Source organism: Drosophila sechellia, unplaced genomic scaffold, assembly GCF_004382195.2.
Source record: "Drosophila sechellia strain sech25 unplaced genomic scaffold, ASM438219v1 2R_2, whole genome shotgun sequence".
Classification (NCBI taxonomy): Eukaryota; Metazoa; Arthropoda; class Insecta; order Diptera; family Drosophilidae; genus Drosophila; species Drosophila sechellia.
Window position 1 is genome coordinate 1518503 of NW_022611043.1, and position 26635 is coordinate 1545137.

Sequence of the window (26635 nt, forward strand, 5' to 3'; positions counted from 1 at the left end):
CAGAAGCTCTTCTTTTCTTAAACAATAAAATAGCACCCTTCACATGGCGACCGTGACAGGTCGCAAACAAAGTGTTTAAAGTGTTGTGCTAATAATTACAGTCGACTGATCTCAGTTCCACTATAAATTAAATAAATTAATAAATACAAATGACATTATAAAACATAATAATTGATGGCGGAAGAGCCACAATTCTCAAACGCACAGCCCACGACACAAAGGGACTTGCCAACGTTGGAAGAAGCTCGGCAGCAAAATCCTGCAGATGGACCACGCCCACTCACAATAGCTGAGTACCGGTCAAGGCAGGAACGGAAGGAACCAAAGAAGCACAAACGCTCCGGAAAACATTTAATCATCGTCTATTAGCTTTCAAAGCGAACGGTCGTGTTTTTTTTGCGCCCGGTTTTTATTTTGTGTTTGTCAAACCAGCCGTGGTTTTTAAATAACCTTTTTTAATTATCATATATTTAAACATAATTATTAAAGATCCGTTCGCTTCGCGAGTGATTCTTTTGTGATTTGTGCAGTAGTTTAAACAAATATACAAAGTAGTTTGCATTTTTCGTCTCTGTGTTTTGTTTACTCTCCCTTTTTGTGCTCTCTCCTAACTTGTTGGCTATGTGATAGAATGGTGCATACTAAGTGCGCTGGTTTTAATGGCCGTACAAGTGATGACCTAGCAAAGGGTAATAATCTAAATTACTCTTGTGATGCTTGCCTTGTGGTTGCGAACGAGATGAAATCGTTTATGCGCCAAACTAAAGGTGGCTTGAAAGAACTGATCAACAGTTTTGGCGTAGCTAGAGATAGTTTTCGTCGAGCCGATGATCTTCTTTCCGCGCTTAAGTCACAGTTTAATGGCCTTAAGCTATTAGATGAATCTTCAAAGCGCAAAAAAGCCGCTGGTGGTAGGCTGCCTAAGGCCCCGCAACCACGGTCAAATGATCAACAGGACTTCACAACTGATCAGCTGACAATCGCAGCAAATCCACATATGCTGCTAAGATCGACAGCTATAAAAGATTCGGAGCAATCCGATCAATCAGCTGTGGATGGACCCCACCCTGTGATTGGTAAAAATTCCGAATTGTCTGCTCTGGTTTCTCAACCAGTGATTCCACCTGTCTCGATTAGTTTACCACCACAAGGGAACATTGAGTCCGGACTACCGGCACAAGTTGGCGCTTCAGAAATACAATCTGCAGCGCCAAAACCCCTCTCGGTGGTTCCACTAAAGAAACAAATTTTTGTTTCTCGGCTTTCCCCTGATCAAACATCGTCGGATGTATTGTCTTATATACAATACAAAACAAAAACCGATAATATAAAAGTGGAAAAATTTAACTTCTCTTACGCTAGGGACATATAATCTTTCAAGATATGTCCCACAAGGGAGCCATTTTGGTCCGCTTCTTTTTACTTTATGCATTAACGACCTCCCCTTAATAATAAAATATTCGCGTGTACGTATGTACGCAGACGATGTTAAATTATGCCTCCAGTACAAGGACACTTCTTGCCATTTGTACTTACAATCCGATCTAGACCGATTTCAAATATGGTGCCTTGATAACATATTAGACTTAAATGGCTCCAAGTGTAAAGTTATGACCTTTTGTCGTGCCAGCCCAATACGCACGACTTACACTCTAAGTGGGTGCTCTCTGGACAGAATAACACGAGTTGATGATCTTGGTGTTCTTCTGGACCCAAAACTAAAATTTTCTGACCATATTTCGTCTATTGTCAATAAGGTCAGGGGTGTGCTTGGTTTTATAAAAAGGTGGTCTAAGAAATTTGATGATCCTTACTTGACTAAAACCTTATTTATTTCGTTAGTCCGTCCGATTCTCGAGTACGGATCACCTATTTGGAGTCCACAATACGCAGTCCACTCGGACCGCATTGAATCGGTCCAAAAAAACTTCTTACTTTTTGCCTTGCGGCGCCTTAATTGGGATGCAAACCGTATATTACCTCCTTATTCCAGTACACTACTTTTAATTAATTTACCATCCCTAGCTAACCGTAGAACTATGCTTGGAACAGTCTTTATTTGTAAGCTTATTCGTGGGGATGTTGAGAGTCCCGACTTGATTAGTCGGCTTAACTTCTCGGTTCCAAGTAGATTCACTAGAAACTATATACCCCTTATCTTAAATCATTGTAGATCTAATTATGAGTTGCATGACCCTTACAGAGTTTTATGTTCTGACTATAATAGACTTTATCCTATTATCTGTAATCTTGACTCTCTGCCGCTATTAAAGCAATCGATTTTATCTTTTCTATTACATAATTAGATCCTACTAACACTAATATTTAACATAGTTATTCCACATTATATTCATTTCCTCGTTCCAATTCTATTTTTTATATCGCGTCTATATCTTCTCGCGAATCGAGCCGTACGATACACGGCAGCGCCCCTCGGTCGGTTGGGCGGGAGGTGTGGCCGTGGGACCCGTGCGAAAAAAAAAAAGCGACATGAGCCGCTTTTCTCCACGACACATAGGTTTCACTTTCGCCCTCAAAGTCTGGCAGCGACAATGTCAATGTCTAGAGATTCATTACACACTACACCTAGTATAATTTTCAGCATCTGTGTAAGTTTCAACTTCTGGGGTGTTCACTGTATATTTAAATATGCGCTCATTATTCGCTTGTAATTCTTCGTCAAATAATTCTTTTTGACTTTCAAGCGCCTCTATTACGGCACTTTTTACTAAAGCTTTCAGTTGATTTGCTGATAACTCCATTTCACTAGTTTTGTTTTCTGATTTCGCGTTTTTTTCGTTTGCGGTTTCTAATTGTCTAATCCCTTTTAATATTCTATTCCAACATCATATTATGTCAGTCGTGTATCTCTTTATTACGGTCACTCATCAATGTGTTATTCATAAGCTTCAATAACCTTCACGTGTGTATGAACAATAATCAAGGGGCGTTGTACTTACAATATGTGTGATGTTTTGCAATATCTAGTTTTTTTATGATTTTTTATTGTATTCTCCGCTTGAGTAGGTCTGCTCCAGCTGTTGTGTTTCTCCTTTTAATATCGTGGACTTTACATTTGGTTGTCCGCCTGTGATATTGTGCGTTTTAGATTTAGTTGTCTCCCTTAGATATCGTAGGTTTTAGGTTTAGTTGGGAGCCAATTTTGGTTAATATATTTGACCATATTTATATGTGTAAGTATAAAAATTATAATATAATAATTAGGCGAATTTGTATGTTTGTGCACGGTGATGACCGACGCTTCTTATCTCCAATTATCGGCTGATGATTGGTAGTTAATAATAGTGATAATATATAATAATGTACAACGCTCGTTGATTAACCTTTTTTTTATTATAATATAAAAATAGGGTAAAGAAGGTTATTCATAACACTAATGGGTTTTTGTTTTTAATTCTGAGCTATTGTTCTGTGCTTTATAATTGCAATGTCTATTGCTGTTTTGCTGCTTAATTTTTCGTTTCTGTTGCTTGAATTTAATGTTTTTGAAATTATTAGAGGCGATCGTTCAAGATTTACTTCTAGGGAGTTGACGATTCTTGATATTGTACTGAAAGTCTGTAGTAGTTGTCTAAATTTAATAAGTGTTTAGATAAATAAATTTGTTCCTACACTACTAAAATATAATTGACGGACTTAAACAAAGCAAATAATAATCCTTTTTTTTTTTATCTTTATATACTAGCCCCCTTTATTAAGACACTGTTCCCTATGTCTGCTCTTTTTTTCTGCTTTGTAGCGTGGGGTAAGTTTATTTCCGAAACGTTTGTTTGGCTTTACAAAGACAATGTCCCCGACCCGTAAAGTTCTGTCCCATCTTGATTAATTATTTCTTCTTAGTTGTATGTCTTGTCCTCTGTCAATTTTTTCTGAGTTGTGAAGGGTGCTATTTTATTGTTTAAGAAAAGAAGAGCTTCTGCTCCGTTTGAAGTTCTTTATTTTCATGATCAAAGTGTGATGAAGTTGAGTTCAGCTAACCCGCACATACATTGCTTATATCTATGTATTCTTACTTACATTTATACATATACATATGTATGCAGAAGGCATTGACCACTTGAGCTGCAAAGTGCATGCTCAGCTTTCCCACGCTCCGCCATCGGCTTATGTAAATTAGAATAAGACTGTTATTTATTAATTTTATTTATTTGTTTTTATTTATTGTTTGTGACAATTGGAGAACAAAATTAAAACTGAAACTTAGGGCCGGACCACGAAGCCGCCGCTGCCGCAGGAAAGTCGGCTGAATGTTGCGTCAGCGTCTGCAAGGGGCGGTCAGGAAGCTTGTGCGTGCGGGTTTCTGGTTTCGGCTGCAACTTTGTCGCGACGGCATCCGGAGTAGCTGCGTTGTCAGCAAACTTAAGCTTGCGCGTGTTAACTTGTATAAGCGTTAGATCGTATTACTGGGGCGCTGGAGTGCTTACGTAGTTTTTGGTGGTCTTTTTGTATATTTGTATATTTATATTTATTATGACAAAGTGTCACAATGTATTGACGCTAAGTTATACCCAATCATTTATTGTTTTGTTAGGGTAGATTAGTCCAATATGCTACACGTCCCTTTTTAAAGAAATGACGTAATATATGTAGTCATTTAGTTCTCAATATTAATATTGTGTTTAGAAAGGAAAATTTTTTTTTTTTAATGATATTGATTTTTCTTATTAATTATTAGCAATGTTTTGTCTCAAAGCATTTTTGTACAATGACAGAATAATACAAAAAATTTATGTTGAATTACGATATTTTTGGATTTATGTTTAACTTTCTTAGAAGGAAAAATAATTAATATTTTTTGTGTTTTTTTTTTTTTTTTTTTTTTTGAGGTTGATCAGACCCTTTCTTAAGTGAAATGAAACGTTTCATTGATTATATACTTTTAGTCTATCCTTATGTACTTTTTGTTTCTTTTGTTTTGTATCTCTAATTACTATGTTATCTCTGTTTTCAATGGTTTCTACAGTATAAGGGCCTGGATATACTGGACTCTAACTCTAAATTATGACCCGATTCGTTCCTTAGTATAACTTTATCTCCTATTTTTAATTGAAAATCTGAAGTTTTCTTATCATAAAGTTGTTTTCTATAAGACTTAGCTTTTTTTAACATAAGTCTAGCTCTTTTATATGCTATTTCTAATCTAAATTTTATTTCCTTCGAGTAATCTTTTATATTATACAGTGGTTCTATTCTATCTGTTTTATTAAAATTTGCGAACTGCCTTGGTAATCTTCCAAAGACTAGTTCATATGGACAGTAATTATGCATGACTGATGGTGTTGTGTTGAAACAATATGTAAAGTATTATATCCAAACGCCCCAATCAGTTTTATCTGCAGAGATGTATGAACGAATGTATTCATTGAATGTTCTATGACTTCGTTCGATTGTCCCTAAGGCTGGTGGTGATATGCGGTGGATGTAAGATTTTCAATCTTCATATATTTACACATATCTTGAATTACATTGTTTTTATACTCGGTACCCATGTCCGAAATGAACGTCTTCATTGGACCGTACTTTAGTATAAAATTTTCGAATACAGCTTTTGCGACAGTATTTGCGCTCTTGTTCGCAACAGGTACGGTTACTAGATACTTCGTCAAATCACATATTAGTGTGACGATGTATTCGTTGCCATATCTGATTTCGGTAGTGGACCAACTGTGTCCACTATCACTATATCAAAAGCATTTGTTGGGGTTTCTGTGTGAGTCATTGGGGTCTTTGTATGTGTCGTTGTTTTTGACATTTGGCATTTATGACATCTACGTATGTACTCTTTTATATGACGAGTCATATTTTTCCAATAATAGTGTCTTTTTATTTTCGCTAGCGTTCTTGTAATGCCTGTATGATCTCCTTGAATTGGATCGTCATGATATGTAGACAGTATCGATTGTATCTCTTTTTCAGTTTTTATAATGGTCACCGGCTGGAGTAGCGCTACTCTTAATGATTTCAATTTTATATTGCCCATATTTTTGAAATTATCTATTAAAATGGTTTCAAAGATTTTTTCACTCGGTGCCAATTTGAGTTGGCTGATTTTTAGTATAGCGGCTTGCATTTCAAGCCTTTGGAAGAAATGACATAAATCAAAAATTCCATTGGTATATAAATCGTCAACATCAATTCTTGCAATAACTTTATTTTCTCGTTTTAGTAAACAAATAGATTCAGAGTTATTCGCAAGGTCACTACTTTTCGTACTTCATCATTTGTTATGACTTCGTGTACGTTGGGCTTTGGATACTTTGCCTAGGCAATAGTTCCTTATTTGTTACTGTACAGTTTTCTTGTCTACTTTGTTGCCTGGTAGTGACTTTCAGGACTTTATGTTGCATGTCTTTGAGTTCTTTTATATTTATACGTGAGAGTGCGTCTGCTACAAAATTATCTTTCCCCTTTAGGTATTCTACTGTGAAGTCGTATTCTTCAAGCTCTAGCCGCATGCGAGTTAATTTAGAACTGGGATTAGTCATAGAAAATAGGTACGTTAATGGTCTGTGGTCCGTTTTAATGGTGAAATGTTTGCCATAAATGTATGGTCTAAAATGGGTAATTGCCCAATGAATTGCCGCTAGTTCTTGTTCCGTTGTACTCTTATTGCTTTCTCCTTTTGTAAATGAACGTGATGCATAAGCTATTGGGAGCTGAATCCCGTTACGGTTCTGAGTTAGAACCGCTCCGCAAGCTTGTTTACTAGCATCCGTTATAATGCAAAATTCTTTGCGAAAATCAGGATATTGTAATAGTGTGGGGTGCATACAATTTTCTTATAGGTATTCGAATGCGTTCTGGCATTCGCTTGACCATTCAAAAGGGACATTCTTTTTACATAATCTAGTTATGTGCCGTGAATAGTCGGCGAAGTTCCTTATAAATCGACGATAATAGTTGCAGAATGCTACAAATCGTCTTGCACTGTCAGCATCATGAGGGACAGGATAATTTTTGATGACGTCATATTTCTTGTCATCTGGCAATACTCCTTTGTCTGTGCATTTGTGACCTAGGAATGTCACTTCGTGCACGTAAAATGAACATTTTTCTGGATGCAACTTTAGGTTATATTTCCTACATACATTAAAAACGTCAGTTAAGTTTTTAATCATGTATTTTTCGGAACATCCTATCACCATGAAGTCATCCATGTAAAGGTATGCCTGAGAGGGTTTTAATCCCGTGAATGATATAGTCATCATTTTGTGCTATTTTAAGACCAAATGGTAATCGCGTGAAGCGATATGACCCATTGCTCGTTGAAAAGGATCTTATATTCCTAGAGTTTTCCTCAACTTCTATTTGGTGGAAACCTGACATCAAGTCAAGGCATGAAAAGTGTTTAGCTCGACCTAGTTGATCTAAAATGTCATCAATTCTAGGGAGTGGAAATTTGTCAGAAAGTAGTCTTTTGTTTATTTGACGATAGTCAATTACTAATCGCCATTTCTTCTCTTTTGAATTTGGTAATGATTTTTAAGGAACTAGCAAGAATGGGCTGTTATACTCAGATACAGACGGTTCGACGATTTTGTCGCTTATTAATTTCCCTACATGTTTTTGAATTTCCTCAATATGGCTATGCGGGCTTCTGTAGTTTTTTTATATAAATAGGTTCATCATCTTTAAGTCTTAATGTTTGTTTATAAAAATTGTTTGTCGATATTGGTTCGGTTTCCAGTCCGAACACATCACTATACTGTGTGCATAATTCTGTTAATTGATTTTTAAATTGGTCTGGAAAATTTTTCTTTAGTTTTGAAAGTATTTGTTCGCTTCTATTTCCAGTGTCGGTATTATGAATGTCATAGTCTTTTAGATTTTCATATTGTATTTTATTTACTTTGACCACTTGGTCGAAATTAGTTGTATTTAGAAGTCGAACGTATACATGTTTGGATGCTGCTATTGTATTTGCAACATAAATCCCGTTGTGTATTTCTTGATTAGGAACAAATATGAAATCATTTACAACATTAATGTCTATTTTCCGAATAACTTGTGAAGAACTGTATTGTTGCCAGGGCTATATGTTATCGGAATATATATTGGATAATTTAAATTTTGGGGTCTAATTATAAACCAGTCTTCACTTGGTTTGAAATCTAGTTGACAATGAATTTCCTTATAAAATCAATGCCTATTATTCCATCACATGGTATTGCAAGATTTGGGTTTACCAAATGGAATTCATGTGGAATAATATATTTTGTTGATTGGAGTTCTATTGAGGTTGTTCCTTGAGACTTTATCACACCTTGGCCTATGCCTTCGATGTTTATTATTTTTTCATTTTGAATTATGAAGTTATCAGAATTTACTTTCAAAAGTGAGATATCTGCACCAGTATCTACGAGAAATGTTAGTTTATTTTCAGTTGAATGATTATAGAAGGTTACGAATATATTAAGACTATAATTGATGGAATGAACTGTTACATTTATTGGTTGTTTCCTAAAGGGTTCTGTTAGTTTTCCGACGTATTTTGCGCGATTCTCATACTGCTATTATTATTATTACCATGGTTGTAGTTTCAGCGGCCTCTCCCTTGGTTTTGGCCTCGCCTACCTCCACGGTTATTATAGTTATTATTATTGTTCTTATTGCTGCCTCGGTTGTAATTGTTGTGGTAGTTATTTCTTCCACGATTATAGCCCCGGGCGCCTCTATTATAATTATTTGCACCTCGTCGATAATAGAGTACAGTGTTACTTTGACCTGTTATCTCTGTGCAACTGTTTACAAATTTGGAGATGGCATCATTCATGTTTGTGAATGTGCCTTGCTTGCATGATAAGTTTTACCTTATCAATGGAGCAATTCTGTGTCATTGCTTTTACAGCTGTTGTAGTGCTGTATTTATTTGCTAAGGATTGGCTGAGACCTTCACTGATATAGGCACCTTCAAGGGCCTTTGTCAGTTTCTCCACCTCTTGGGTGTATTGGTAGCCGTTTTATTCCTCTGTTGTAGATTCAGAAGCTGGGCAGATATCACTTCTACCGATTCTCCTTTTACTGCACTTGACAGTTGGGTAATGATTGCAGCAATTATCTGCTCATTACTTATAAGGTTTCTTACATGGCCTTTAAGTTTAGTTTTTATTAGGCTTATTGCTGCCGTTTCATGTGTGCTCTTTAAGCTATCTAGTAGACCTAGAGCATCCAAAAAACTTTGTAGATTTTCTGGTTTACCATCAAACTCTGGATTCAGAGATGTGGTATCAATGTCTGTGCCATTTCAGAAATTGTTATTGGTTCAGATTTAAATTCAATTCGGTCGCTTCCTTCTAGCGTTTCAATGTCACTATCGGACTCAGCGCCGCTTGATTGAACAGATTCGTCTAGTTCTTTGAACTGGTCTGTGTTGAAATCAACCAATTGACTTAGACTTTCTGGTACATCTATCATAATATGCCTTCTTTTTCTGATGTTATTTAATCTTGTGTTTAGGGATTTTATAACCCTTAAACATTTGTTATTATGTTCAGATGTGAGCCTATTTGCATATTTATTTACTAATGTAACTATATTATTATATTCTCCTACATTATATTTTTCAAAGTTTCGTATTTTATTACTGCGTCTCTATTGATACATTTATAAGACTTATCAAACCTGAAGCGAAATTCGCCTATTCGTATCGCTATTTCGCTCCATTCCATTCTTGTCGTAAAAAAAAAGTTTTTATTAAGCTTTCTTCTAATCCATATATATTTTTTTTTTTAAACAACGCATTTATATCGTCTGTGTGATCTATAATTTTTACGTTATTAACTACGTTGGCAGTATTGTCCTTTGCCTCACTAGAATCGCTAAACCATCCCATTTTTTTGTTTATTTTCAATGAAACGTTTTTTTTTTTGAAGGAGAAAACAAAATGAGATTTTCTATTTATGAGTTTTTTCTCATTATTATGATATTAATTTATTCTTCTAGAAAATCAAAAATAAAAAAATGTTTGCGTTTTGTTGGGTCATGCAGCCGAAAAAACTGTGCAGTAGACTAAATTATATTCTTTAATATTGTAAGCCGAATTAGTTAGTGGTAGCAGTTGCGATGCCCATAGTGCAAACCGCTGTTCTCGCACGCATTTATCTGTACGGCGCTCATTCCTTGTTCCTTTTGTATCTACCAACGTTAAGCTTGGGCGCTGCATTTCGGCTCCCTGCCCGCCAATTGCCATTTCGTCGTGTTTCGGAAAAGACTTAGCTTAGGCCTTAGCTGCCTTAAACAATTCGCAAATAAAAGCTGTCGTCATAAAAACAAACTTTCTTCGCTTTTTTATTATTCGCAACAGCTATTGAAAAAGCTCAATAGCTAAACATTGGTGACCCCGACGTGATCGTGTTAATTTGCATGCATTAATTAATGCACTTATCCCGTTTATAAATAAATATAAATACATTAAATCGCAATCGGTTGGACAAGTGAGTGGAGATTTCGGTGATAGTGGCTGTGTTTAAGCGAGCTAGCATTGCATATATACATACATTGCTTGCGTGCATTGACCCCGCTTCCATTTTCGGCATCTATTTTGTGCTCATCTTCCCGCTGAAGGTGGCAAAAACAGGGTGACCTTTTTAAAGCGCAAAACCAATGCGCTGTTCAGCAGGTTGCACAGGCTACAAACGTCGCTGTCTAATGAGACGCTAAGCGGATACGACGAATCCACTCTTACGGTGAGGCTGGAGCAGATTGATGAGCTGCAAAGTGTCTTCAATGTTCTGCATACAGAACTGGAGGAATTGGACTTCGACGAAATTGGCAGTGAAATGAGCGAGTCTTTCGATGAATTCATCGTTGAATTCAAGGCTAGTGTGCGCGCGGAAATAGCCAAACGCAATGTGCACTCCGCGCCGCACTCAACGCTTGCGGAAGGTGTTGTGCCCCACCAGTGTAGTGGTCCTCAAACGCAGCCGCGGCCGATGCCGTTGCCGCCCGTGCAGCTGCCAACGTTTGGCGGAGGCTACGCAAACTGGGCTGATTTTTACTCCGTGTTCACGAGCATAATCGACAGCCATCCGGACCTCTCCAACATTGAGAAATTTCTACATCTGCGGTCATGTTTGAGGGATTCAGCGCTGGAAACTATCCGATCATTGGAGATTTCAAACAGCAATTACGAAGCGGCTTTAGAGTTGCTTCAAAAAAGGTTTGATAATCGGCGTCTCGTTTTTTAGGCGCACATTACCGAGATTCTCAGTTTAAAGGTAGTACGGATTGATTCAGTGGCATCGCTTCGGGAATTGTCGGACAAGTTTAACGCTCACATTCGTGCGTTGAAGGGTTTGGGCACCACTGAGCAAATCGCTGGCTGCATCATAATGCAAGTGCTGCTGCAAAAGCTGGATGCGGCGAGCCAAGATAAGTGGGAGGAGCGCTTGGAGGATCCGGTCTTTGCCAACCTTATTCCGTCGTGGGAATCGATGGCTGCATTCCTGGAACAGCGATGTAGGATTTTGGAGGCCGTGGATTACGCCATGGCAACCTATGCGCCAGGCGTTCAGGTGGGCAGAAATCGTTCGACGCTAGTTGCTACCACCCAAAATTCTCTTGGTTGCATGCTTTGCCATAGTGCAGAGCATGCCATGTATTATTGCCAGCAATTTAGAGACTTAGCGCCAGTAGATCGTCTGCGCGAGGCAAAGAGACTAGCACTTTGCTTAAATTGGCTAAAGGCAGGTCATCAGCTACGGCAATGCAGCTCGAGACGCTGCCGCACCTGTGGAATCAGGCATCCTACGCTGCTCCATCTAGATGGTCCGCCTTCCTCGCAGCCACATGTTCCGGTGTCTTCAAGATCCCACACTGAGCCTTCTGCCCCGCTTTCGACTTCTTCTACTCTGATTGCCCAGGATCTCGGTAGTGACATCGTGCTGCTAGCCACTGCAACCGTTCTAGTGCAGAATCGATCGGGACTGTTCGTTCCCTGCAGGGCCTTGTTAGATTCTGGCTCTCAACTGCACTTGTTTACCTCTCGGTTTGCAAATCAACTGCAACTTAAGAGGTCGAGGTCGTCCGGCTCCGTCACTGGAATCGGGGATTCCAATTTCGCGACTGATGGATTCTCGGTAGGAATTGCGATTCGGTCTGTCACTTCGGATTTCTCAAAGAGCATAACAGCAGTTATCGCTCCCAATATCACGGATCGCCGCCATCGTCGCTTGACGAGCCAAATTTAACGGGCCTAAACTATAATCGGCTTGACTCGCGATGGAAGGAAGAGTACTTGACGTTGCTCCAGCAGCGCTCCAAGTGGCGCACCTTAAAGCCTGGCGTAGCCGTGGACAACGTCGTTCTTGTTAAGGACAAGAATATACCCCCAATGAGATAGCCTTTGGCGAGAGTCATGCAGTTGATTCCTGGCAGAGACGGCGTCGTTCGAGTTGCAGAATTGAGGACCGCGTCTGGAGTAATAAGGCGGGCAAGCTGTGTCTGCTTCCCCTTGAGGACTCTGTTGGAAGCCAAGCTTCCAACGGGGGGAGGATGTTGGGTCATGCAGCCGCCAAAACTGTGCAGTAGTCTAATCTCATTCTCTTTAATATTGTAAGCCGAATTAGTCAGTGGTAGCAGTTGCGATGCCCATAGTGAAAACCGCTGTTCTCGGACGCATTTATCTGTACGGTGCTCATTCCTTGTTCTTTTTGTTATATACCTACGTTAAGCTTGGGCGCTGAATTTCGGCTGTCTGTCCCGCCAATTGCCACTTCTTCGTTTTTCGGAAAAGACTAAACTTGTGCATTCGATATAGCTCTTTGTCGGCCCTAGCTGCCGTAAACAATTCGCAAAATAAACAGTATCGTAAAATAAACAAACTCTCTTGGGCTATTTATTATTCGCAACAACTATTGAAAAAGCTCAATAGCTAAACAATCACTATGGCATCTTCGATGTCTTCTGGATAATTTAAAAGAAAAAGTCGAAGTTCTTCATTCTTCTGTACTAATCATCTTGCGTTCCATAATCCGATTTTTAGGTTTAAGACTATCATTTTTTAAAAATCAGAACGTGAGTTCTGATTGTTCTGACTATCCCCAGTTCTGACTATCCCCAGTATTTAGAGTGATTGTGTTCCTAGCTGGAACGCTGTAGTTGTTTTCAGTTTTAGTTCTTGTTATGTCAGCATAGGAGACTCCATTTCTGACAGCTGACGACGACGAGTATTGTACATGGCGGATCTCATTATTTCTGTTAATGGTGTATTTGGGTGGTCTAGGCCCTGGCTTTAATTTTTTACTCAATTCTATTCTGACTTTGCAGCCTTTAAAACTGGCAGGGTGATTTTCCATGCAGTTTGCACATTCGTATTGATTGTTTAGGTGTGTCTCACATGATTTAGAACCGGTAGGATGCTCACCCGCACAATTCCCGCAAACTGGGCTTAAATGACAGCGATTGCGGTTGTGGCCAAAATTTTGGCAATTGTAACATTGGGCTATGTCCATGTCTCTAAATTGAATATAGAAATGATTATGTCAAAATTTAAATACTGAACTCGGCTGATGTTTCTCCGGACATAAGGGGCCACTAGAGCCATGCTCTTAAGGAAAGTTGTCATAGGTATGGTAGGGAAATCCTCGAACACAAATACACATGTGTTTCGCTAGCAAAAATTTTTTCATTCTTTTCTTCCTCTTTTAGAACTATCTTCTTCCTCTGATGTTGTATACCAGCTCCCATATTCTTTTGTCGCAAGCACGCTCATTTCTCTATAATATTCATTAATTTTTGTAGCGAAACGGTATCTGAATCACCACCCCCAACGCCAACGAGCCAGAACCGGATTCTAAGGCGTGCACCCTCCAGTACAGGTTCTCTTTCCTTCCATCAATTTATTACGTTACACGATACACGATGCAGGGTGATTTCAAAGTCCGTCCGTTTCATATTCCATATGTTTCGTAAGTGAATCTGTTTTGATTTGTGCAAAATAAAAAAAAAATAGGTGATTTGGGACAATATGTTGCGACAAAGTACACAATATTGCGCTGAAATATTTAATTCAATCCCGTACAGCGTGGGCCCCACGTAAGGCGCCGTTCGAACTGCTTGACTACATCAGTGCCGCTTTGATTCCTACCGCCCTTTAAGCTACCAATTTCTTCATCATTCTGCCAAAACTTCGTGTAGTGCTTTTGGAAATCTTTGGTTGGTGTTTCAGTTGGAGTCGATGATGGGGCAGAACGATAGCGTAGTCGATAGGGAGCACGATAGGGCGATGGTTCTGGTTTTTGGGAATCCTGTTAGGCGATCTGGCCGTATTAATAATTCGGTTCCCTGAGTAAGTTTGAAAGTTTAGTTTTGCGCAAAAAAATTTATTTTTACATTTGCCCATAGAATAACCAGGGTGCCAACATAAATTAAATTTATGTTGGAAGTCTTAAAATCATATTTCTTCAGGCAATTCCGCTCTAAACTCACCACTGAAGAATCAGTGAGTCATGAGTCAAGAGTCAAGATCTCAATGGATACTTTTCCCCGAGGCGGTCCCGATATCGCCGGTGAGTGTATTCCAAACATATAATTGAGCGCAGGGAGGGCCACGTTCGTTGAATTAGGAGTCTTACGGGGCAACCTCCTTTGACTCCCGTAGATTCTTTGGCAATTCCGAAGGCGTCGACCACCAATATTGTTTTCAAAAGCAGTCAACTGCTACCGCTAGTCTTTGCGCTGAAATATTTAATTCCATTAGGCTTAGTTTTCTTGGTAATAGTTTGTTAAGCTTACCTCAATTTTGTCAATCAATCCGGAGTCAATCGCGGGTCCGAATCGTCGTCGTGCCGAACTGCCGCTAAGTTCGGATCGCGAAAAGTTAGTGTGTGGGTGCACTTGGTCACAACATCAGTTAAAAGAAACTAGGTTCGGAAAAAATGAATTTTTGAAATTTGAAAACTAGAATCGTTTTCGCATATTTTCCCACCAATTAGTTTTTTTTTTTTTGCCCACGTCCAGGTTTTGAAATATGATTTTTCGAAAAAGTTCAAAAATGTTCGAAATTTTTTTTTTAAATTGCAATAACATCGTTTGAAACCCTCTAGAATGTTGAAAAAATGTGTATATTCGACATTCACGTAAATCTCGGTCTACTCAGAGAAGAAAGCTTTTGTCCATCTCTTAAAACTAAATATTAATAAAAAAAAAAAAACGTTTTCCCAACCATTACTATTATTTTTTATCGTTTGCTCACCATTAAAAAACATTTAACAATTATTTTTTTTATTGCCCACACTTAAAAAATAACCAATTCCGTTAGCCCACCTCTTAAAAATAAACATTTTCAATATAAAACATTTGTGCACCCTTGAAGAATAAATTATTTCGTTTGCACAGTCTTCAAAATAAATAATTTTGTTTGCCGATCCTTTTAAATTTGTTTATTAATTGGTTATTATGATAGATAGAATAGTTTACAAAAGTAGACTAACTTAAATCTTCAACATGCACCTGCATGTGCAACATAGCATTGGCTACGGGGCTTACAGCTATATTTATTTACAATGTTATTATATCTTAATTTAGTTAATATCTAATGTAATGGACAAGTGGGTATTGAATTGGGATTTAGGTAGTGTTGGTCGGTTATGTTTGTGTGGCCTAGTCGAAGTCGTATTATTTTTATTTGGTCGAGTCTGTTCCAATTAGGGTGAGATTGTTTGAGGTAATCGGATGTGTGTGAGGTGTTCGTATTAATAGATTGGTACCATGTACTGCAGTTTATTATGTTTTCTTTCTTTTTTGTCGCAAGGTCGGCTTTAAGCTGTTTTTTAAGGGATAATTTATTGAATGCTATGAGGAATAGTATCACGGAAATGGGTGAACCTTGGGAGATTTTGTTGAATTACAAATTCAACCCATTACTCTAATGGGTTTGATCAAAGACACTAGAATAACAAGATGCGTAACGGCCATTCATTGGTTTGGCACTATGCAGCCACTTTTTTGGTGAAGGCCAAATTTGCTCTCTTTCCGCTCGCTCGAAGAAATTAGTTGTGAGTTGAGGAGTTGTGGCCAATTTCGAAGCAATATGATTAACTAAAATAATAATTAAAAATTCACGCCCTGACTATTATAATTTTAAAGTTTTTTAAATTCGTTTGTTAAAATGGCCGCTCAAATTAGCTACCGTTTACATATTTATATTTATTTATTTATATTATGTTATGTTAATTAATTATGTGTAATATATGTACTAATCGGTACTCAGGAAACACCACGGGGAGGCCATTACAATTGTAATGGGGTCCTATATTTTTTAGACCTTTTTCTTCCCACCCAAAAGTACGCACTTTTTAAAAATATCAAATTCGATAGACCAAAAAAACAACATGAAACTGAAAAACAATTGAATATAATGCGTATTTTAAATAATAAAAATGGATCATTTACATCCATCATATTAAGTCATATGACTTAATAAATATACTAAATAATTAAAGCAAATACAACGGAAATTAAACAGAAATAAATAAATAAAAATAAATAAATATTTCATAAAAATAATATGAAGTAGAAAATAAAAATTAATAAAATAAATAAAAATATGAAAACTGTTTATTGCAAAAGTCATATCTAGAGGCACGAAGTGCGGACACAAGCACTCAAAAATCATTGCCTTATTAATTTTTCACACGTCGCACGCTGAATACTCTAATGACAAATATTCTACTATAGTCATTTTTTAAATTTATTTTGTGATATTATGATTCGGCTATTACTATTTCTAAGCTATATTTAAATAATAATAACGTTAAGGCAATGCAAAACAAGAATTTTTCACATGGTGCCAATTGATAAAAAATAATATAGATTTAAAGTCAACGAACTTCTAAGGTGAAGGGCATATTTTGTCAAATTTACAATGCTTGGTTACGTGTGCAAACAGTTGTCTGCTATCACTGTATGCGTAGAAAAGAGCTGTTTGCTGTAGCGCTCTCCGCTCTTTCCCTCTCGAACAATAACTTGAGAGAGCCTGGAGCCACCTCTAGAGCCACGGCCAAAAAATCGCGTGCCAAAAAATTGTATGGCGTTACGCATCTTGTTATTCTAGTGTCTTTGATGTTGCCTTTTTAGCGATCGTATTCTGCTGGGGTAAAATTTGTTATTATTTGTGTTTTGGATTAAATATATATCTATATATCTATTTAAATCGCCTTGGCCTTCGACCTTTAACTCGGGCTAAGCCGTGGAAAGCACCGACCAGAGAACTGCAGCCCGCCACTGGCACTCTACGTCCACCCGCTAAACACTGGGTCTCTAGGCACCCGTGTGTTTTTTGACACCCTACTTGCGGCAATACAAAACATTCGAGTGTTTTGACAACGTGGTGTTATTGTTACGAGTAAAAAAAACCACTCGGTGCCTGCTGCGCACTACCCGTTTGGGTGAGTGGACGCACAGTCAACGATCGGTCGCAAGTCAATTTTTGTACGCCAAAAATTTGTATGGGTGGAAGGTAGCGTGACGGGTCTAAGGGTAAAAGCGAATACCCAAGAAAAATTTCGTGCTCATGTCTTTGCTATTTGATGGACTCAGTGGGTGCCACCCGTTTCGAATCATTGCCTTATTAATTTTTCACACGTCGCTAGCTGAATCCTCTAATGACAATTATTCTACTATAAAGTCGCTATCCCTATCCAAATGCCAACACCTCCACATATGCAGAAAACCCCACTGTACATGCAAGATAAGCTGCAACAACATTCCTATCGTTACTTCCTTAAAAGTTCTAGGAATGACCTTAAACAACAAATACAAATGGAACACACGCATACACCTACTTCTACCCAAACTACACAATAAGCTAAATATAATAAAATGCCTATCTAGTCTTAAATTTAATTGCAACACGTATACACTACTTAATGTGGCAAAGGCAACAGTTATAGCCAAACTAGAGTATGGTTTGTTTCTGTATGGCCACACTCCCAAAAGCATTATAAACACCGTTTAACTCCGCAATCCGTCTAGCTCTCGGAGCTTATCGCTCTACCCCAATAAATAACTTACTTTACGAATCGAATACTCCCTCTTTAGAAATGAAACGAGACCTTCAAATAGCCGAACGATCTCAAAACATAATCTTCTCCAAAAACACACCAATACCTAAGTTCGTTGAGAATAAAAATAACTAAAACGAAAAAACACCAATAATAGACCGAACAATCCAGCTTAGCCTAGAACTTAATCTACCCTACAAACCAGTAAAACAAAACTCCATAAATACAGGCCATCATGGACCCTCTCCAATCTAATAGACACATCACTCAGAATCCATAAGAAAGAACAAATATCTCCAGGTCAATACAGAAAATTATACGAACACATCACAACATCTGTTCCGACTCCCTATCAGCAATAGATTTAATCCAAAACACAAATAATAACAAGTTTTACCCCAGCAGAATACGATCGCTAAAAAGGCAACATCAAAGACACTAGAATAACAAGATGCGTAACGCCATACAATTTTTTGGCACGCGATTTTTTGGCCGTGGCTCTAGAGGTGGCTCCAGGCTCTCTCAAGTTATTGTTCGAGAGGGAAAGAGCGGAGAGCGCTACAGCAAACAGCTCTTTTCTACGCATACAGTGATAGCAGACAACTGTATGTTTGCACACGTAACCAAGCATTGTAAATTTGACAAAATATGCCCTTCACCTTAGAAGTTCGTTGACTTTAAATCTATATTATTTTTTATCAATTGGCACCATGTGAAAAATTCTTGTTTTGCATTGCCTTAACGTTATTATTATTTAAATATAGCTTAGAAATAGTAATAGCCGAATCATAATATCACAAAATAAATTTTAAAAATGACTATAGTAGAATATTTGTCATTAGAGTATTCAGCGTGCGACGTGTGAAAAATTAATAAGGCAATGATTTTCGAGTGCTTGTGTCCGCACTTCGTGCCTCCAGATATGACTTTTGCAATAAACAGTTTTCATATTTTTATTTTCATTATATTCAGCTTTCAGTTTAATTTATATTATATCTATATTAATTATTATTTTAGTTCATCACATTGCTACGAAATTGGCCACAACTCCAAATATGTAAATTAGTTTCTTCGATCAGAATTGATTTCGGTCCGAAAATCGTGTTCTAGCACAACACGCACACATATACGCGTTCTCGTCTCTTGTTTTTACTCACACAAGCAAGCAAATTCTATTTTTAGATTTCTTACGCTCCCAGATTAAGAGAGCGGAAAGAGAGCAAATTTGGCCTTCACCAAGATGCCGTTACGCATCTTGTTATTCTAGTGTCTTTGCTATTACCGTCAATGATTCAAAATTTAAGTACATAAGGGTTGTGGACAATTTGTTTTACCGGCGCTCAAAGCATGTAACTGATGAGTAACTTCATGATGTATACGCTTGGAAACTTTGGGTTCCAGTGCAGTTAAAACGCAATGTTCTGAGAAATGCGCATGATCAACCTTTGGCCGCTCATGGTGTCATTCACATTTTTTTTTTTTTTTTATTACTTTGCTTTTTATTTATTGAATCTTCTTGTATAAGAACTAACAATAAGTTTAAAAATCTTGTATTATTTTTCCAACTGTTCTATGATTAAACGGCCCTAATAATTTATTGGCTGGGTTGGTAGGTCCTTTCGCCGGAGACGGGAACGGCTGCTGAGCTGGATTAGACCTCGCGCTAGGTGGTTGGGGTGCGTGTAAAGCTTGCTATGGTATTTTTCCTTAAGTTCCGTGATTGCGTTGGTAACTGATGGGATATTTAAGTCTCTTTGGATGTTTTCACTCCGAACGTACCACGGTGCCCCAGTGATGGTTCTCAGGATCTTTGATTGTGCTCGCTGTATGATGTCAATATTGCTGTTGCTGTCATTGCCCCATAACTGTGAGCCATAGATCCAATTCAATATAGAATTGTAGAGCAAGACCTTGTGATCTAGGCTGAGCGGAGAACCAGAGTTGATGAGCCAGTGTAAGTTGTTGGCTTTGAGTTTAAGTTGGGTTTTTTTGGCTTCAATGTGCCTGCGCCATGTGAGTCTTCTGTCAAGGTGTACTCCTAGGTACGCTACCTCATCTGCTTTCGGGAGTGGTATGTTGTTCAACAAGAGCGGAGGACAGTCTTGTCTGTTTAGCGTAAACGTCACGTGCTTGCATTTTTGCTCGTTTACTCTTATTCGCCAGTCAGAGAGCCACTTCTCAATGTCGATGAGATACAGTGCCAACTGTGCTGTAGCTTGGATATGGGACCTTGAACGGCTAAGGATAGCTGTATCGTCGGCAAATGTGGATACCGTTAAGCGACTATTTGTAGGGATGTAGGCTGTATAGATGAGGTATAAGGTTGGCCCAAGAACGCTGCCTTGGGGGACTCCAGCCTCAATTGTATGATCAGTGGAAGTGGCAGTGTTGCACCGCACTGTAAACTTTCTGTCATAGAGGTAAGACTTTAGAAGTTTGTGTGTGCTTTCGGGTAGGGATGTTTTAATTTTAATCATTAGGCCGTCGAGCCAGACTCTGTGGAATGCTTGGGATACGTCTAAAAATACTGCTGTGCAGTATTCGCGATATTCAAATGCAGTTCTTATTTCCGTTGTAATACGATTCACCTGTTCAATGGTTCCATGGCTTTCGCGAAATCCAAATTGGTGGGCTGGGATTATGTTGTGGTGTATCAGATGTTGATTAAGTCGGATCAGCAGGCATTTTTCGAATAGTTTCGAAATACATGAGAGTGGACTTATTGGTCTGTAAGATGAAGCGACTGTGTGGTTCTTACCAGGTTTTGGAATCATTATGATAATCGACCTCTTCCATCGTTGTGGAAAGTACCCAAGTTTGGTGATGGCATTAAAAAGCTTGGTTATGTAGCGAACTGCAGAATGTGGCAGCTGGATGATCATTTCCGGTGTTATAGGGTCGCAGCCGGGGGATTTTTTCGGGCTGAGATTGTCTTTGATTATTTTAGTTACTTCTTTAGTACGAAACACAATTGGGGTGTGTTGCTGGTGGCGGTTTGCGGGATAGGACGGTAGTGCGAATGTGCTAGTAGCCTGGTTTGGCGTGAACACATTTTGTAGGTGAGCGGCAAATGTGGTGGCTCTGTCTTTATCACTACGGGCCCAACCACCTGAGGAATTCCTTATCGGCAAAACGGTTTCAGTCGGTGGGCGAAGAGTTGAGTGGGCTCGCCACAGTGACTTTTGTTTTGTGCCTGTTGGTGTGAGTTGCTCTATGTATCGGCGCTGATCGTCGTCCTCTTCTTGTTTCAGAGCGTTGGCCAGTTTCCGTGTGGCTACTTTTAGCTTTTGTTTTGCAGTTGGGGATCTGGAAGATTGCCATTCTCTGCGTAAGCGTCGTTTTACGTGGACGAGTTGCTCGATTTGTACGTTGGTCTTTTTTGAATTAATTGTATTATTTGTTATTTTGGGTGTTGCAGTAAGAGCTGCTGCAGTAAGGATGGATTGCAATGCACACGTGCAGCTCTCTATATCAGATTCAGTATTAAGTTTTGGGCTTAGCTCAATATGTGAACTTATATATTTTTTATACCTGAGCCAGTTTGTTTTGTGAGAAGTCAATCTGAATGGTGGTTTCACGTTTTCTGCGTACCGGCGGAGGTGAATTAGTACAGGCGAGTGATCAGATGACAGATCCGGCAGACATTCAGCTTTAACCAAACTGCGGGAAATATTTTTCGTAACTGCGAAGTCGATCAGGTCAGGCAGCTTACTGAAGTCTGATGGCCAGTATGTAGGACTCCCGGCGGAAACATGGTCAAGTTTATTAGTGGATTTTATTATAGTCTTATAAAGCTGCTTTCCTTTTGGGTTCACAAGTCGCGATCCCCAGTGAGTATGTTTAGCGTTGTAGTCGCCTGCTGCAATGAAGTGTGGCCCTAGTGCTTGGAAGAAATCCAGGAATTGAGCTTCTAATACTGTGAAACGGGGGGGGCAGTATACGGCCGCTAGTGTAAGAAGAGTGTTGTCATCTAGCTGAATGTTGATAGATGTGGCCTGAAGATTATTTTCCGCAAATTCTTTGTAAAAGTGGTGCTTCATACGGTTCCTTATGAGTATGGCGGTGCCACCGTGTGCTTTTCCATCGGGATGATTTGTACCGTAGAAATGATAGTATCTTATTTGAAAATTGTATTTGCTTGTGAGATGAGTTTCCGAAAGAAGCATTACGTCGATATGCTTCTCATGTAGGAATTGTGCTAGCTCAAGTTTGCGCTGTGAAACGCCATTGGCGTTCCACGTAGCTATGCGTAAGGTAGCCATTATTTATTTGATTGTTGGGCTACAAGCATTTGTATCAAAAGGTTTTGATTACGCATCATGTCTTGAATGGTGGTCTTCATAAATGTCATAAATTCCATCATGCTCTGTTGTAAGGCTTGCATCATAGCTTCAGTTTTTGTTTCCTGCTGCGCAGCTGGGTTATAGTTTTGTTGTGTGTCTAATTTTGTGTGCACTTCATGTGGAGTTCGGGAATTTTGGGTTGGAGGCGTCATACCTGATTTTAAAACGTTTGCAAATGTTGTCTTGTTAGTGTTGGATGTAGGCCAGGGAGCGAAACTTGCTGCTTTCGAGAAAATTACTTCAGGATTTGTCTCTGATGGTATCAGCGTAGCTGTTCCTTGGTGTGCCCGCGCCGTGTTCATTCTTTTGTGAAGTCGGATTTTCAGCTCTTTGTAGATTGGGCAGCCTCTGTAGTTTGCTGTGTGATTGCCCCCACAGTTATTGTTTTGACACTGTTTGGAGTCGTGGAGATCGCCACCGACTACGCACACCGGGCGAAGTGTACAATACGACCTCGTGTGGCCATACTCTTGGCAGTTTGTACATTGTACAGGAGCGTTACGTTTGTGCGGCTCTTCTACCGTGATCCTACGGTGCAGAAGGAGCTGGAGTTTGTAAATTGGGTGAACCTCGTTTTTTCTAGGAGGCTTGTTTTCTGGTTCAAGCTCAATCTTGAAGAGTGGTTGGGGCTGCCTGTTTCTGTTTTTGATATTGAACACGCTCTTAACGTAAAATCCCTTTTCCTTTAGCGCCTCAGTTATCTCTTCGGGCGTAACATCAGACTCAATGCCCTTCAGGACTACTTGCAGGCCCTTGCTGCTTTTAAGCTGGTAAGTGTAGAAGCCTATTTTTTGTGCGGTAAAATAGTTTGTGACTTTTCTGTAGTTGTCCTCCGTTTTCGTCTGAAGTTTGATTTCATTGATAGTACCTCTTACGAGGGGAATTATATGAAAGCTATCTTTTCCAATAAGGCCAATCAAAGTATTTACAAAACCGCTTGTGCTCTTCTCGCGGATGTATATTGGCGGAGGTTTTGTTTTCTTCGGTTCGATATCAACGGATCCCAGCGGCACGTCCTCAGCGGTATCTACCAGCAAGGCAAATCTGTTGGTATTTGCAGGGGCTACATTTTTGATCAAGGTAGAGTTGTCGCGTGTATTTTTCGGCTTGTTTTCCAAATCTGAATTTTCCGGGCTGAGCTTTCGCTTTATTGTAATGTAGCTCCATTCCAGTCTGCCAGGTCGACCCAGCTTTTTTGTTTACGTTTTCGTTTTGTTTTGCTGGTAGTGCAGCAGTACCGTTTATTGCTTGCGGTTTTGCTTTCGCTGACTCAGTCAGAGCGTGAGCGCGTGCAGCCGATGACGAGGTAGAGCGGGCTGTCGGTCTATCTCCAGCTGTTGTTGTTGGAGGCAGCGGGGCTTCTGTCGGAGCTAAGAGAGCGGGAGAGCAGGAGCGCGCTCTTTCTTGATTTGTTGGTAGAAGAAGGTTTCTTTGGCTATGGGTTATTGACCGCTCGTTCGCGTTGTTGCGTTGAATTGAGAGCCGGCGTTCGTCTTGCTCGCGCTGTCGCTGAGCGCGCGTGTCGTTCTGACTCATAGTTTTATAATTTAAGATAACAAATCACTATATATTTAAGCGATCTTGCATCGCATAGAGCGTCTCTTTCGCTTTCGGATTTTTTTTTTTTTTTTTTGTGTAGTTTACTTTATTTGGCGTTTACTCCCCTCAAAACAACCGATTTTGTGCGGAGCTCGATAAAAAACGTCTTCACACTTCGGCGGTCGGATTATTATCATTCACATGGCACTAGAACGGATTCGACGGTACTATAACCTGCCTGGCTTAGCGTGTGATATTTGTATTTTATATATTCGTAAGTCCACCAAGGCACCCAATAGCCCTTTAAGACCTCCTTTGGGACCAGCTCCAAAACCGCAGAGATTCTTTCAGCGTGTATACATATATGGACTTCTTGAGCGATAACCCAAGACCGCGCAGTAGTAACACCCCAATATTTATAGAGCTACCCACTTTTCAAAGTGGAGTCGTCTGTTTGAGTAGAAAATTTCATTTATGCGGAGTTCCTGCGACTATAGTTTATGATAATGGATTAGGATAGTGTTAAATAATCACGAGGTTATAAAGATACAGACTCTCGGTCAGTCATCCTAAACTTCTGGCTCTAGTAATTTTGGCCAGAACCTGGCCTTAAATGATCGGATCCAGCCCTTAAGATCTGTAGACATTAACGTGCACCTTCGTCGATGGGAGTACCTCAGCCGCTAATCCGTAAGCAGCAAGTGGATCTCCGTTGGAATTTATTTAGCATTCCAGGACGACGTAGCGCTACGAAGAAAGGCCAGCGCAGCGAGGAAAATGTCATGAAATACACCTAAATCGACGCAATGAAAGAGGGGGTGATCCATTTCTGATCGGAATACCCATGTCGCCAATCGTCAGTCGCCAATAGTTTTGCGAATGTATTAATCAGAGCGCATTGAGTTTTATTTACTATCAATAAAAAAACATATAGGTTAAAGTAGAAAACATGGGGATACGTTAAAGCAATTGGCATCAGACACAGCATATTGCTATTGAAATAATAATGTAAGAACCAGTAAAACATTAAAATGTAAGCCGCATACGAAAGATAAAATGAGATGATAAGGTAATGAGTGGCGACTATTTCGGGGCGGCCGTTTAAAAATCCAAAAATAACCAATTCATTACCAGCACGCCTGTTTTAAAGAATGGTCGAGATTTAAATGCACAATTTTTTGTTTAAATTTAAATAATTAACAAAATAAATGAAGATTAATATATGAAAACGCAAAGTTTATTATTCCATAAAAGCTTTGAATTACAACAATATTTACTCGAAGCTACTATAGTAAATCAAATTAAATAGCACTGGGAATTTGAAGTTAACAAGTGAACAATTATAATAAGATTGAAAACGATTTTTAAATTTAGCTAAAGAAGTTAAAAAAAATGGGTATAATATGGACGTTTTTCTTAGTACTATTATTACACTTATTAAATAAATGCGAAGTATAATGTTAGATTAAAATCAATTTTAACTACAGCTGACCCACCGATAGGTCGCTGACGTGTGAAGACGTGTTTTCATCGAGCTCCGTATAAAATCGGTTGTTTTTAGCGAAGTGAATGGTTATTAATATAATACAAACAAATAAATCGAAAGCGAAAAAGACGCTCTGTGCGATGCACCATCGCTCGAATACATATTCTGTGTTTGAAATAGTATAAGCAAGTAGTTTTACACTATGAGCCAGAACGACACTCGCGTTCAGCGACAACGCGAGCAAGACGATCGCCGGCTCTCATTGGAACGAAACAATTCGTACTTCTCTTACGTCTCCGCGACTTCTGCAGACAGCGAGCGGTCAATCACCCATAACCCGACAAGTTTACCATTGCCAACAACTCAAGAAAGAGCGCGTTCTTGCTCTCCCTCACTACTGTCACAAAACCCCCAATCTACAAACACTTGCGAAATTTCTTTACGCTTACCTACGGTGACTAGTACTGTGACAACAACAACCACTGCAACTGCAATCACAACAACAACTGGAACGGTATAGTCAGCTCGCTCAAGCATTTGCTCCTACTGAGCCAGCGATCAAAACAAAAACCCAATTTAACGGTTCTGCTGCGCTATCAGCAAGCCAAAACGTAAACAAGAACGCCGGCTCCATCATACAGACTGGAATGGATCGCTACATAACAATAAAAAGAAAACTTAGCCCTCAAAATTACAAAAGTCAACAAACAGAAAACAAACAATCAAAAATTACGCGCGACAATGCTAACATGCTCACAAAAAAAACGCCAGAAAACACCAACAGATTTGAGCTGCTGGCAAATTCTACTGATGAAAGTATACAACCGGCAAAGTCACCTAAGAAAGTCAAGCCTCCTCCAATATACATTCGCGAAAAAAGCTCAAGTGCATTAGTGAACAAAATAGTCACACTTATAGGAGAAAACTCATTTTACGTAATACCCTTAAGAAAAGGGAACATAAATGAAACAAAGGTTCAAACTGAAACCGAGGATAGCCATCGTCTACTAACCAAATTCTTGGATGAAGCAGGAAAAAACTTTTATACATACCAACTAAAAAGCGCAAGGGGCCTACAGGTTGTTCTCAAAGGGATTGAGGCAACTGTTTCGACCACTGAAATCGTAGAAGCGCTCAAGGAAAAGAACTTTAGTGCAAAAATGGTCATGAACATATTAAACAAAAATAAGGAACCACAACCAATGTTCAAAATCGAGTTGGAGCCAGAGCGCCAGACACTGAAA

General features: G+C 39.1%; 2 long non-coding RNA genes across 2 annotated transcripts in view; one reads left to right on the forward strand and one right to left on the reverse strand.

The window, feature by feature from the left end:
• Positions 1-3109: 3109 nt before the first annotated feature.
• LOC116802434 overlaps positions 3110-26635 on the forward strand; it is a 60010-nt gene continuing 36484 nt past the window's right edge. The window contains exon 1 of the long non-coding RNA XR_004362733.1: positions 3110-3194. This is a non-coding gene — a long non-coding RNA (uncharacterized LOC116802434). The remainder of the gene's footprint in view (positions 3195-26635) is intronic.
• On the reverse strand, positions 14322-16098 carry LOC116802435. The gene is made up of 2 exons (XR_004362735.1): positions 14755-16098; positions 14322-14697 (listed from the first exon to the last, which is right to left on the reverse strand). It is a non-coding gene; the product is annotated as an uncharacterized LOC116802435 (long non-coding RNA).